Here is a 14478-nt window from a genome sequence, read left to right on the forward strand (position 1 = left end):
GTACTACAGCCCCCATTCTGCTTGTGTAAAGAAATAAACATTGTATCCCTGTGAACGCGTTGCGGACGGACAGGAGCGGCGCTCCCTGGTGATGACATCATTACTCAGGTCCTGTCCTGCTACGTCGGGTGAGGGGCGGGCGTTCCCTTCTTTGGAGGCAGAGGCAGAATTGTAAGTTTTTATGGCCTTGCATCCCCAGTGTTGGCGGAGTATCTACAGCACAGGCGTAGCGAATGCGCAGCGACGGGGAAAGTGAACCCTCCGCAGTATTAATCTAATTTAAAACCATCCTACAAGGACAATCAGGAAGGATCCAGTGTGACGCAGTCCCGGCACCGCCATAGGCTACAGATAACCTGGGGTCCATCATGTTCTAGTTCTGTAGCCGTGTCTATTGGCTCTTTTCTCTTGGCAGTACAGTAATTGGGGGGCAGCACTGTCGGTACAGTAATGTGGGCACACAGGGCAGCAGCGGGCACTGTACTGGCGGTGTTAGGCTAGTTCCACATGCGCAGAGGTATTTGGCTAATTTTCGGCATATTTGCTGCATCTCCGCTGGTTCTCACTATATTTAATGGAGCTGGATACAGAGAGATCCGGCAGGGAACAGCCTCTCACGAGCACTAGTGTGAAGCTAGACTTAAAGGGCCAGCCAGAAAATTGAGTGTTTCGGCAATTTTTTTTTTACAGTAAGCAACGCGTCTAATGTCATCCAATCTCTATAAACACCCAGTCCCCTTAGTACCCCCACACAGCAGTTATGCCCCCTTAGTTCTCCTTCACAGTGGTTATGCCCCTTTATTGCCCCCAAACAGCAGTTATTGCCCCTTAGTGCCTCTCACAGTAGTTATGCCTCCTTATTGCCCCCACACAGCAGTTATGACCCCTTAGTGCCTCTTCACAGTAGTTATGCCCCCTCATTGGCACCACACACTAGTTAGTACCCCACACAGTAGTTATGTCCCTGAACACTAGTTATGCCCCCCTTAGTGCCCCCACACAGTAAAATGCCTCCATAGTGGCTCCTTTACAAGAATTCTGCCCCCTTAGTGTTAATAAAATGAAAAATACTATTCACCTAGCCCCGTTTCCTAGATGAATGGACAACGTCCCCCTCTCCCTAGCTGCTGATATGATGCAGGGAATTATTGCACCTGCTAAGCTGACAGGGGGATCCTCATCCGGTGCACTCTTCTCCACAGCTCAGATCTGCAGGTGCAACAACATCATGCATATAACTAACCATAGAAATATCCATAGGAAAAGAATAAACTATATAAATTTCCATCTACATTAATGTAAATATTAACTGTGTAACAGCACACTCCCCGTCTGGCATTGTAAATGTCACTATTTACACCAAAACGGTAGTTATACAAATGCAAATAAACAACAGTGCAATTTGCTTTGATGTCTGAAAGGAGAACATGCGTATAATGCAATAACTATAGTGTAAGGCTTTAAGTTGTATCAATTAAAGTTCAAGACACTTCCTTCTTGAAGTCAGGGGTAGGAGCAGGTATAATGAGAGGATTCTGTTCTTGCTCTCCCAACTCAGCCTGGTTTAAATGTCCACCAACCCTTAACATGTCATCATTGTCAATGAATGGGTTCAAGTTAGCAATTGGACTCTTTTTTGGAATGTTCTTCTTGTCACGGATACATTTAATTTCTGAGCCAAAGACATCCTGTTGTACACTGCGTATTATGATTATTTCACCTTCAGCAATGTCTTTTGCAGAAAGAAGCTTTTGGCACATGTGCCAACCTTGACATTGAACATCGGTGGGCTTTGTGTGAAAGCAGTGTGCGATATGGACTAACCTTGCGATGGTGTGTACAAGCCTTATCCACTTGGAAAAACGTTCAAAGCGTTAACAGCCCAAGATGAGTCTTTGTTCAGTTCTGCTGACAAGGATTTTCACTTCAGGACGAATCTCTGGATCTTTGTCAGGTTCTAGAAGATTGACGACATCAGCTGTGGTTTCTTCTGGATGATCCAGCAGGAATTCAGGACCTGTTAACCAAGAAGAATTCGCAAAGACACTTGCAGACACTGGCCTGGTGGCATGATCTACAGGATTAATTTCAGATGGGACATAACGCCATGGTTCAGGTTTAGATGATTTCCTGATTCTTTCTACACGGTTGCTGACGTAGACATAGAAACGTTTAGTCTGGTTATATATGTAGCCCAGAACAACTTTGTCATCTATCTGAATGTTTAGCTCACACAGTATGAAATCTGCAATTTTTACAGCTAGCACAGTCCCGCAAAGTTCAAGCCTAGGAATTGTGTGAGCGAACTCGCTCTCCTTGAGGTAGGCAACAGCCACTATGGCCTCAGTAGATGCATCTGAGAAGATGTGAAGCTCTTTTCTGACTTGTAGCAAGGGAAGCTGAAGTGTAGCAGTGTGGTATATGGATTCCATCTAAGGCGTGTAGAGATTGCTTCCAGGACTCCCACTTTGAAACCTTGTCTAATAGCAGTGGAGCATCCCAATCTTTAATAGACTCTGAGAGCTGTCTAAGTAAGGCTTTATCTTGTATGGTGATGGGAGCCACAAATCCCACTGGATCGTATAGGCTGTTCACCACTGACAGAACATCACACTTGGTAAATGGCTTTTCTGCAGAGCTAACTTGAAAGCCGAAGGTATCTTTTAATAGGTCCCACTTGTGAGGAAAATGGATTAATATTTACTGTCAGTCATGTTCCCACACCAACCATCTGCTGAAAGGTAGCAGAGGTAGTGAGCTCCACAGGGGGGGCCCTGCTTTCAAAGCCAGACAGAATGGCAGAGAACCTCTAGCAATCAACCTTTATTTACATTTCTCACCTCCATTCAGCCAGCCAGGAACCCAGCTAATGGAACAGGAACAACTTCACTGCAGGGGTCTCGGCCATTCCCCAGTTCAATGAACATTATCAGACAACATGGAGCTGGCGGTTCATAAGGAATTATGAATCGCCCGTTCATCACAGGCATAAACCCGATACATATTTGTGTCCCTTTGGCCACGATGAACAGGCCCGTGCTCTTAGTTTGGTGGTGGGAGGCCAGGGAGGGGAGATATACATATAAAGGATATACACAGAAAGCAAATAACGGTACCATGCTTGGACTCTCCTGGTAGCCGGGACCCAGGTGGATCCATTGGCCCCAGAACCACCTCTCTGCGACATTCTGGTCTGGAGCCATGAGCCCTAATCGGTTTTGTGGCTCATGTTCTGCCAGCAGAGGGGGGTGGACCCCTCCCAGAGGCCAGAAGGGGAGGGGCTGGCTACAGGTTAAAAGGCTTGTGCCAGCAGGCAGGCGTGTCTTTCTCTGAAGGAAGGGACAACGTGCTATGTGTTTAGAGGGACCTGCAACCTGCTGAAATCACTGCTTCCCATGTGAACACAGCTAAGAACTCATCACAACCCAAAGGACTCCTATACCTGGTAAACTGACTTTTGTTCTGCTTAACCCTGTTTGTACCACGCCATCTGTATTTGTAACCTCAGACCACTGTGTATATTCTTTGTGTATATTGTGTTATTTCTAGTGAGCCGTTAAGGCGATTGAATATATATTTTAATCTTATGCTATCTTGTATCTTAACCACGAATCCCTGCGTCCGTGTTTTGGCCTAGTAATACGCTACTGCGGGTTGGTTTCTTACCCTATATAATCCCGTTAGCGGACCGGGCTTATATGAAACAAGAAACTGGTTGTAGTTTTCCCGGGCTGAGAACGCGCTGTTTCACCGGGGCAGTGAAAAGGCTCTCTCAGCTTGTTGCCTCTCTGTGCCCGTGTGGACAGGAGGAGTCTGTGAAAACTGTACCAAGACTGACCTTACACGCTCCTCCAGGAGGGCGTAACGTCACGCCTTGGAACCAGTGATCATACCGTATCTCGCTGGCTCTACGTAGTTGCCATCCGACGTCAGTCGGTGTACGGTATTTCATGAGAACACCGTAGGCCCAGACTTCTCTGTACAGGTGGCATGTCCATTCCCAGATTTAAGTCTTTAAACCCTGTGGCATGATCGCCAGGTTGAAAGGCTTTCATAACAGGAACACTATTTGAGGCAATCTTGTGTAGTCTTAGGTTAGCCTGAGAAAGCTTACCTTGTGTCCTTTGGAGCAGGTCTATGGTTTCTTCATCTGTAGGTGTGAATATAAAAAGCAGGGAGAGGAGGCAGCGCCTCATGTGTGGTACCGTTTTACAGAAAAAATGGTAAGATAATAAATTGCGCTTACCGAAAATTGTTGTGATGACAACTAAAATCACCTTGCTGGTATTTAAATCCCGACCAGCATCCGGGAGAGGGCCTGACTGAAGCCTTGGTTCCCAACTGCAGTCTTCTGGATTCAGTGCAGTGTTACGGAACCACTTGTTCGGCGCTGTCAGGCACAATGTCTCAGTCAGAGAGTGTACTATCACACAGGTTTATTGGAGTCAACGCGTTTCAAGGGCATGTGGCCCTCCTTCATTAGGACATTATTTACATGTTCTTCATCTGTAGGTAAAGACTTAAGTCCATCGTCAACATAAAAGCCTCTCTCAACAAAGTGTTGAGCATCTGCGCCATACTCCTTTTCTCCAGCAAGGGCAGTCCTTCGTAAACCGTATATTGCAACAGCAGGTGAGGGACTACAGTTGCAAAAAAAAGTATGTGAACCCTTTGATATGATATGGATTTCTGCACAAATTTTTATAAATTGTGATCTGATCTTCTTCTATGTCACAACAATAGACAATCACAGTCTGCTTAACCTAATAACACACAAAGAGTTAAATGTTACCATGTTCTTATTGAACACACCATGTAAACATTCACAGTGCAGGTGGAAAAAGTATGTGAACCCCTAGACTAATGATATCTCCAAGAGCTAATTGGAGTGAGGTGTCAGCCAACTGGAGTCCAATCAATGAGATGAGATTGGAGGTGTTGGTTACAGCTGCCCTGCCCTATAAAAAACACACACCAGTTCTGGGTTTGCTTTTCACAAGAAGCATTGCCTGATGTGAATGATGCCTCGCACAAAAGAGCTCTCAGAAGACCTACGATTAAGAATTGTTGACTTGCATTAAGCTGGAAAGGGTTATAAAAGTATCTCCAAAAGCCTTGCTGTTCATCAGTCCACGGTAAGACAAATTGTCTATAAATGGAGAAAGTTCGGTGCTGCTGCTACTCTCCCTAGGAGCGGCCGTCCTGCAAAGATGACTGCAAGAGCACAGCGCAGACTGCTCAATGAGGTGTAGAAGAATCCTAGAGTGTCAGCTAAAGGCCTCATGTACACGGCCGAGAGCGGACCGTGGAAACCCGGCCGGGATCCCTGCTGACAGCTGAAGCGCACGGCGTCATTGGTTGCTATGACGCCGTGCGCTTCATGCAGCCGCTGCTGGACAGTAATACACTGTATCACTGATTTTATATTCTGCTCTTGGGTTTTTACACCCCAGGTGCATTATTTTGCACTTATCCACATTAAATTTTAGTTGCCAGATTTTGACCATTCCTCTAGTTTTCCTAAATCCTTTTCCATTTGGTGTATCCCTCCAGGAACATCAATCCTGGTACAAATCTTAGTGTCATCATCAAATAGACACACCTTACCATCGAGGCCTTCTGCAATTTCGCTGATAAAGATATTAAACAATATGGGTCCCAGAACAGATTCCTGAGGTACCCCACTGGTAACAAGACCATGGTCTGAATTAGGGCTGCACGATATGGGAATTTTGTGCGATTGCGATTAGGGCCCTAAAAATTGCGATAATGATATGCGATGCGATATTTTAAGGGAATTGTGGTAGAGGTCTATTTGCTTGGATTTTCCCATATGAGCCGCTGACGCGGCTGGGTATGACATAGTTATGGGAGATCTGTGGAGGACGCTGTGTTGTGGGGGATCTGTGGAGGACGCTGTGTTGTGGGGGGATCTGTGGAGGACGCTGTGTTGTGGGGGATCTGTGGAGGACGCTGTGTTGTGGGGGATCTGTGGAGGACGCTGTGTTGTGGGGGATCTGTGGAGGGTGCTGTTATATGGGAGATCTGTGGAGGACGCTGTTATATGGGGGATCTGTGGAGGACGCTGTTATATGGGGATCTGTGGAGGACGCTGTTATATGGGGGATCTGTGGAGGACGCTGTTATATGGGGGATCTGTGGAGGACGCTGTTATATGGGGGATCTGTGGAGGACGCTGTTATATGGGGGATCAGTGGAGGACGCTGTTATATGGGGGATCAGTGGAGGACGCTGTTATATGGGGGATCGGTGGAGGACGCTGTTATATGGGGGATCAGTGGAGGACGCTGTTATATGGGGGATCTGTGGAGGACGCTGTTATATTGGGGATCTGTGGAGGACGCTGTTATATGGGGGATCTGTGGAGGACGCTGTTATATGGGGGATCTGTGGAGGACGCTGTTATATGGGGGATCTGTGGAGGACGCTGTTATATGGGGGACCTGTGGAGGGCGCTGTTATATGGGGGACCTGTGGAGGGCGCTGTTATATGGGGGACCTGTGGAGGACGCTGTTATATGGGGGATCTGTGGAGGGCGCTGTTATATGGGGGATCTGTGGAGGACACTGTTATATGGGGGATCTGTGGAGGACGCTGTTATATGGGGGATCTGTGGAGGACGCTGTTATATGGGGGATCTGTGGAGGGCGCTGTTATATGGGGGACCTGTGGAGGACACTGTTATATGGGGGATCTGTGGAGGGCGCTGTTATATGGGGGATCTGTGGAGGACGCTGTTATGGGGGACCTGTGGAGGACACTGTTATATGGGGGATCTGTGGAGGACGCTGTTATATGGGGGATCTGTGGAGGGCGCTGTTATATGGGGGACCTGTGGAGGACACTGTTATATGGGGGATCTGTGGAGGACACTGTTATATGGGGGATCTGTGGAGGGCGCTGTTATATGGGGGATCTGTGGAGGACGCTGTTATGGGGGACCTGTGGAGGACGCTGTTATATGGGGGATCTGTGGAGGACGCTGTTATATGGGGGATCTTTGTAGGACGCTGTTATATGGGGGATCTGTGGAGGACGCTGTGTTGTGGGGGATCTGTGGAGGACGCTGTTATATGGGGGATCTGTGGAGGACGCTGTTATATGGGGGATCTGTGGAGGACGCTGTTATATGGGGGATCTGTGGAGGACGCTGTTATATGGGGGATCTGTGGAGGACGCTGTTATATGGGGGATCTGTGGAGGGCGCTGTTATATGGGGGACCTGTGGAGGACACTGTTATATGGGGAATCTGTGGAGGACGCTGTTATGGGGGACCTGTGGAGGACACTTATGGGGGACCTGTGGATGGCACTGTTATAGGGGATGTGTGGAGGACACATAGGGCCATGAGGGGGGCCAGCTTAAGACATATAGCATCTTATGCTGGTCCCCCTCATGTGTCCTAAACTGGGCACATAACTGCCTTTTGCGTGTAAAGTGTTTTACTAGTGTGTGTGTGGGTGAAACAATCTCTCTCCTAACAGGTCCGGCCTCTGTACTCGTTATGAATGCAATGCTCTGCAGCGAGCGGCAGTGAGGTGGCCGGCCGGCGCGTGACTGACGTCACTTAGTAACGCTCCTCCCACTTCAGGAAGCAGGAGCGTTACTAAGTGACGTCAGTCACGCGCCGGCCGGCCACCTCGCTGCCGCTCGCTGCAGAGCATTGCATTCATAGTGAGTACAGAGGCCGGACCTGTTAGGAAAGAGAGTGTTTCACCCACACACACACTAGTAAAACACTTTACACGCAAAGGCAGTTATGTGCGCAGGGCCCCTTTATATATAATCGCGGCATTTTCGGGTCGGCCAAATCGCGTATCGCATTTGCCGATTATCGCGATTCGATTATTTTTTCGATTTATCGTGCAGCCCTAGTCTGAATATACTCCATTGACTACAACCCTCTGTTGTCTGTCCCTCAGCCACTGCCTAATCCATTCAACAATATGGGAGTCCAAGCCCAAAGACTGCACTTTATTGATAAGCCTTCTATGTGGGATGGTATCAAAAGCCTTACTAAGGTCCAGATAAGCGATGTCTACTGCACCTCCGCCTGTGCTGTTCTTTCCAAATTTATTAATTCACTGTATTATTATCTCTTCTTTTACCTATGTTGTTTCTATGTATTGTTCTCTGCTGCCATCTGCTGGCCGGAATTTGTATGCTGCACGCCTTGTTCTTGTCATTAAAGTTTTTCTCCGCTGGGCGTGGTTTAGCAGCCTTGGTCCTTGTCACTTCCTGCAGCCATTTTCAGTGCTGCACTCCTTTGTGACTGGAGACTCACACCTTGGCTTGTTAAGGCATCAGTTTTTGACCAGCAGTTAGCCTCAGGAAAGACATCTACGCGACAGCATGGATATAAAGGTCAAAGGGCAAATTACTTGTGAGAGTGTAGGAGTGGTTCACATGTTGGCGTGCCCATGTGGACTCCAATATGTGGGACGTACCCTAAGGAAGCTTAAAATAAGAAATCAGGAGCATGTGAATAATATTAGGAAGGGGCTGGAAACCCATAGTGTTTCGATGCACTTTAAAATGGTGCACCAAAAAGATCCAAGTGGCCTATTTTTTGTGGGGTTGGAACAAGTTAAACCCTACTGGCGCGGAGGGGATGGAGTAAAACAGATAAACAAACGGGAGGTGGAATGGATATATAAAATGGGAACGTTACAACCAAAAGGTCTGAATGCCGAATTTGATCTAAGACCTTGTCTTACCTAAAGCGATGCAGTTGTTCCCTGTTGATCTAGGACCTGTGAGTGTGGTGTTGTATCGAGCTAGGACCTTCCGAGAGTGTGGAATTGAATTGGCTGAACAACATCATGTGATGTGGGGGAGTTGCCGTTTTTATGAATGGAGGCGGGCGGGCTAAGGATAATGTCGTCTGTGATTGGTCAGGAGATTTTTTAGAGGAGGAGTACTGCGGTTATGTGTTAAAGGGACGGAGAGGGAGTAGTATGAATGAAACTGATAGTAAAGTAATATGAATAGTCTTAGATCGCTACAGGAGGTTACGGACCGATGTACGATAGACTTATGTGAGATGTCCCTGTTTTATGTTTTTTATGTATTTGCTATTTTATGTACTTCATATTGTTTTATTGGACATGTATTTGTGTTATTGGATGTTTTGATTAATTAAATTTATAATTGATTGGATCATGTGTGAGTGGGTAGGCGGGTGCAAACCAAGCTAACCCGTTAAAAGACCGCCCTGGGGTGGGATGAATACCCCTGACGAAGCTCGACTGAGCGAAACCCGGGTCGGGTGATTGATCCATTGTATATTGCTCGTATATACTTGTATATTGTGAGTATAATAAAACCATTTTTACTCCAATTTGCATGACGGTACTTCACTATTGGATGCAATTTTTGGTGTTCCATAGAAGCTTGGAAAGGAGAGGAGGAGAGGCTTTGACTGGCCTGTTTGCTTCCCCATGTCCGTGATTATTTCGCTGGCTTCGATTGTGGATTTCCTGTGACTTCTGAGGCAGCGCGGTCCAACCAAAAGAAACACAGTCGTTATCAGTTACACCTTTATTCGCCTTCATGTGGGGACAGAACAGTCAAAAACTGCCTTAAAGCCTTATACCCCAGTAAATACCCGTCTCAAGTCCAATGCCCGGCAACTTATTCCCTCAGAGCCCAGTGCCGCACTCAGGAACCTCCCTTGCAACAGGCCCACTCGCAGCAAATCTGCCCGGCAACAGTGCATGTCCCACAAGCCCAAGGGGAAGCACGGCGTGTCCGCAGTAGATATACTCTCGCCTGGAAGTCCTCCACTACTCGCCAAGCCATTTTCTACATCCTATATTATTAACCCTTGCTCGCATGATATAAGAACTGTTCACGCACGCGGGGCCTCCCTCAAACCAAAACCCCGCAATTCACTCAAAACACTTTAGGAACCTCATCGGGGTGCCTCATCCGAGCCGCACTGCAATTTTCAGCCCCCAATTCAAAAGTTTATTTTCTTAAAGAGACAGCGCACCTTAACCACTACAGGACCGCCGTATGCAGGATTGCGTCTTTGCGGCGGCCCTGTTATTCCGGGTGGACGCGCCGGGGCGTCATCTCGCGAGATGCGAGATTTCATGTGAGCGCGCGCATTCACAGGAACCAGTGGTAAACTAGCTGATCTGCAGCCTGCCAGTGGCGATCGTTTGCTGGCAGGCTGTAGATGAGATTTTTTTAACCCCTAAAAGGTATATTAGACGCTGTTTTGATAACAGCGTCTAATATACCTGCTACCTGGTCCTCTGGTGGTCCCTTTTGCTTGGATCGACCACCAGAGGACACAGGTAGCTGTGTAATAAGTAGCACCAAACACCACTACACCACACCCCCCTGTCACTTATTAACCCCTGATCACCCCATATAGACTCCCTGATAACCCCCATGTCATTGATCAACCCCTGTAAGGCTGGCTCCATTCAGAGGTCCGTATGTGTTTTGCGGATCCATGGATCGGATCCGCAAAACACATACGGACGTCCGAATGGAGCCTTACAGGGGGGTGATCAATGACAGGGGGGTGATCACCCCATATAGACTCCCTGATCACCCCCCTGTCATTGATCACCCCCCTGTAAGGCTCCATTCAGACGTCCGTATGTGTTTTGCGGATCCGATCCGTGGATCCGCAAAACACATACGGACCTCTAAATGGAGCCTTACAGGGGGGTGATCAATGACAGGGTGGTGATCACCCCCCTGTCAGGCTCCATTCAGACATTTTTTTGGCACAAGTTAGCGGAAATTGTTTTTTTTTTTTTTTCTTACAAAGTCTTATATTCCACTAACTTGTGTCAAAAAATAAAATCTCACATGAACTCACCATACCCCTCACAGAATCCAAATGCGTAAATTTTTTTAGACATTTATATTCCAGACTTCTTCTCACGCTTTAGGGCCCCTAAAATGCCAGGGCAGTATAAATACCCCACATGTGACCCCATTTTGGAAAGAAGACACCCTAAGGTATTTTGTGAGGGGCATGGCAAGTTCATGTAAAAAAAAATTTTTTTGTCACAAGTTAGCGAAAAGGGAGACTTTGTGAGAAAAAAAAAAAATCTATTTCCGCTAACTTGTGGCAAAAAAAAATAAAAATTCTATGAACTCGCCATGCCCCTCACGGAATACCTTGGGGTGTCTTCTTTCCAAAATGGGGTCATATGTGGGGTATTTATACTGCCCTGGCATTTTAGGGGCCCTAAAGCGTGAGAAGAAGTCTGGAATCTAAATGTCTAAAAATGCCCTCCTAAAAGAAATTTGGGCCCCTTTGCCCACCTAGGCTGCAAAAAAGTGTCACACATGTGTTATCGCCGTACTCAGAAGAAGTAGGGCAATGTGTTTTGGGGTGTCTTTTTACATATACCCATACTGGGTGAGAGAAATATCTCTCTAAAAGTCAACTTTTCCCATTTTTTTATACATAGGTTGTCATTATAGAGAGATATTTCTCTCACCCAGTATGGGTATATGTAAAAAGACACCCCAAAACACATTGCCCTACTTCTTCTGAGTACGGCGATACCACATGTGTGACACTTTTTTGCAGCCTAGGTGGGCAAAGAGCACCTTTAGGATTTCACAGGGCATTTTTTACACATTTTTATTTCAAACTACTTCTCACGCATCTGGGCCCCTAGAATGCCAGGGCAGTATAACTACCCCACAAGTGACCCCATTTTGGAAAGAAGACACCCCAAGGTATGTCGTGATGGGCATAGTGAGTTCATGGAAGTTTTTATTTTTTGTCACAAGTTAGTGGAATATGAGACTTTGTAAGGAAAAAAAATATATATATATCTTTTTCCGCTAACTTGTGACAAAAAATAAAAAGTTCTATGAACTCACTATGCCCATCAGCGAATACCTTAGGGTGTCTTCTTTCCGAAATGGGGTCATTTGTGGGGGTTTTCTACTGTCTGGGCATTGTAGAACCTCAGGAAACATGACAGGTGCTCAGAAAGTCAGAGCTGCTTCAAAAAGCGGAAATTCTAATTTTTGTACCATAGTTTGTAAACGCTATAACTTTTACCCAAACCATTTTTTTTTTTACCCAAACATTTTTTTTTATCAAAGACATGTAGAACAATACATTTAGACAAAAATGTATATAGAAATATAGTTTAAAAAAAAATTACAACTAAAAGTGAAAAATGTCATTTATTAAATAAAATCTGTAAATTTAGATTAATAACAAAAAAGTAGACATGTCAGCAGCAATGAAATACCACCAAATGAAAGCTCTATTAGTGAGAAGAAAAAAGAGGTAAAATTAATTTGGGTGGTAAGTTGTATGACCGAGCAATAAACCGTGAAAATAGTGTAGTGCAAAATTGTAACAAGTTGTCTGGTCATTAAGGGTGTTTATGCTAGGGGGGCTGAGGTGGTTAAATCAAAATGGCCGAAAAGGACCTTGTACAGTTCCCCAATGATGAAATAAAGCAAATTCAACCTGATACTGATCATTGCGAAGAGCAGGAAGTAGAACCCACACTTCCAGCGGACCAAGTCACGCGACCAAGGCACTCTCTCAAACCAACTATAAAGGTCACGGAAAAATATCACACCAGAAAAGATGAGCTATGTGACAACCTGGAAGAGCTATGGGAACGAGTTTCCTCCCTCATATCAGGACTTAAGTCCTCCTCAGGCGATGCCACCAGTTTACATGTCGCCGCCGGGTGGCTAAACGCAGCCCATGAAAGATACAAGAGACTGTCCACAAGGTATATAACCTTTCTAAAAGACTCTAATATTGAAGAAGCCCCGTCAGAATTGTGCAAGGCAGAATTAATAGACAGACAAAAAGACGCCATGGTGCTGGATGCTAAAGATAAAGTGGAACTCCACATCTCTCATTTGCAAGAAACTAGATCACACAGATCGCATCCATCCAAACATTCCTCTCGGTCCTACAGATCATCATGCTCTAGAAGCTCAGCCCTGAGCGACAGATTACTAGAGGCCCGCATAAATGCAGAGCTATCCAAAGTGAGGCGTTCCTTCACTGAAAAATAAGTCCTTGCGAGGGCAGAAGCAGAGGCGGTGGCCAAGAGGGCAGAAGCGGAGGCAGAAGCCAAGAGGGCAGAAGCGGAGGCTTGAATAAAGATTCTTGAATCAGAGAGGGAAGAGGAAATTGCATTAGCAAAAGTAAGACTACTTGAGCAAGCATTGAGCCAAGGCCTTGATTCAGTCTGCTTGCCACCAGAGGAGATAGACGATCCAGTTGATCGCACCAGCGACTATGTACTGAAACAGTTATCTGCACCACCCCCAGTTTGCAGTACTGTCCAAGCCAACAACACTGAAACCTCCAAGTCAGCTCTACCTGCAGTGCCAGTGACACCCACAGCACCCGAGCAATCCAATAACAGTTGCCCAGACGCGCCCTCTCAAGGACAGTTATTACAGCAAGATGGCTACCAGGTGTTTCCTGGCCTACCTCCACAGCTCAAGCAGCAGTCATCAAAATCACAGCTCAACCCTCCAGCAATATCATTCTACCCGGAAGCATCTCACCCTTTCATACAACGCAGCCTATACGCCCCAGCGGCATCACAAGTTGTCATGGCAACAAGCAGTGAGAAATCAGATATGTCTGAGTTTGCCAGGTTTATGGTGAGTAACACCATCGATGGTCTTAAACTCAAGAGGTACACTCTTAAAATATATAAATCACACAAAGAAGGAGTGCAACCACATCAATTTTTTAGGATTAAAAAATAACATTTTATTTATATCATGGTAAAACAACATGTATTATAGTACATAAATATGTGTACACAGGGGAAAATTCACAGATATAGATCACCTATTCAGCAGACCCATAGCACTGAATTTAGGCCGAGATCTACCCCCTTATGTAGTACTCTCCGGGAGCTCCCAGACAAATCATACTGAGGGGATCTAGATCAAGGCTTATGATTAATCTGCACGCATGCTATTTATGTGAATCATGTGCCTCACTTGTACGGCCCTAATCTGCAGATTTAACAAAGCCGAAAGGTGCACTGCATGACTATTTTACATACCAAAGTGCAGGGGCTGCTGGCAAGGTGAAATGGCTCCTCAACGCGCGTTTCGCGTATAGTTGCTTCCTCAGGAGGAGTTAAAAGACAGGGGACAGGGAACAGATTAAAAAGCGGCCGCTCACCAATCAAGCGGTAGGCTTGCGATCATGTGATGCATCACGTGATCATCACGTCACTACAGCGGCGCATGGCCAATCTGCATCCGCCGCATCACTATACTTCCGCCCTTCCCCTGAGGCCGATAGAGGAGAGGGCGGTCAATTAGATCGCCATCGCCTCCATCAAACCTACATTGGAGAGAAAGTGCCGAAGTGGACCGGCAGACCGAACGGCCATGCGCACAGGTGACCAATATTAATCGCAGCACTGATGATCATCCATATTCCTATGCTTACAACAATATATTACTG

The sequence above is a fragment of the Bufo gargarizans genome, chromosome 1 (genome assembly GCF_014858855.1).
Source record: "Bufo gargarizans isolate SCDJY-AF-19 chromosome 1, ASM1485885v1, whole genome shotgun sequence".
Taxonomy (NCBI): Eukaryota; Metazoa; Chordata; class Amphibia; order Anura; family Bufonidae; genus Bufo; species Bufo gargarizans.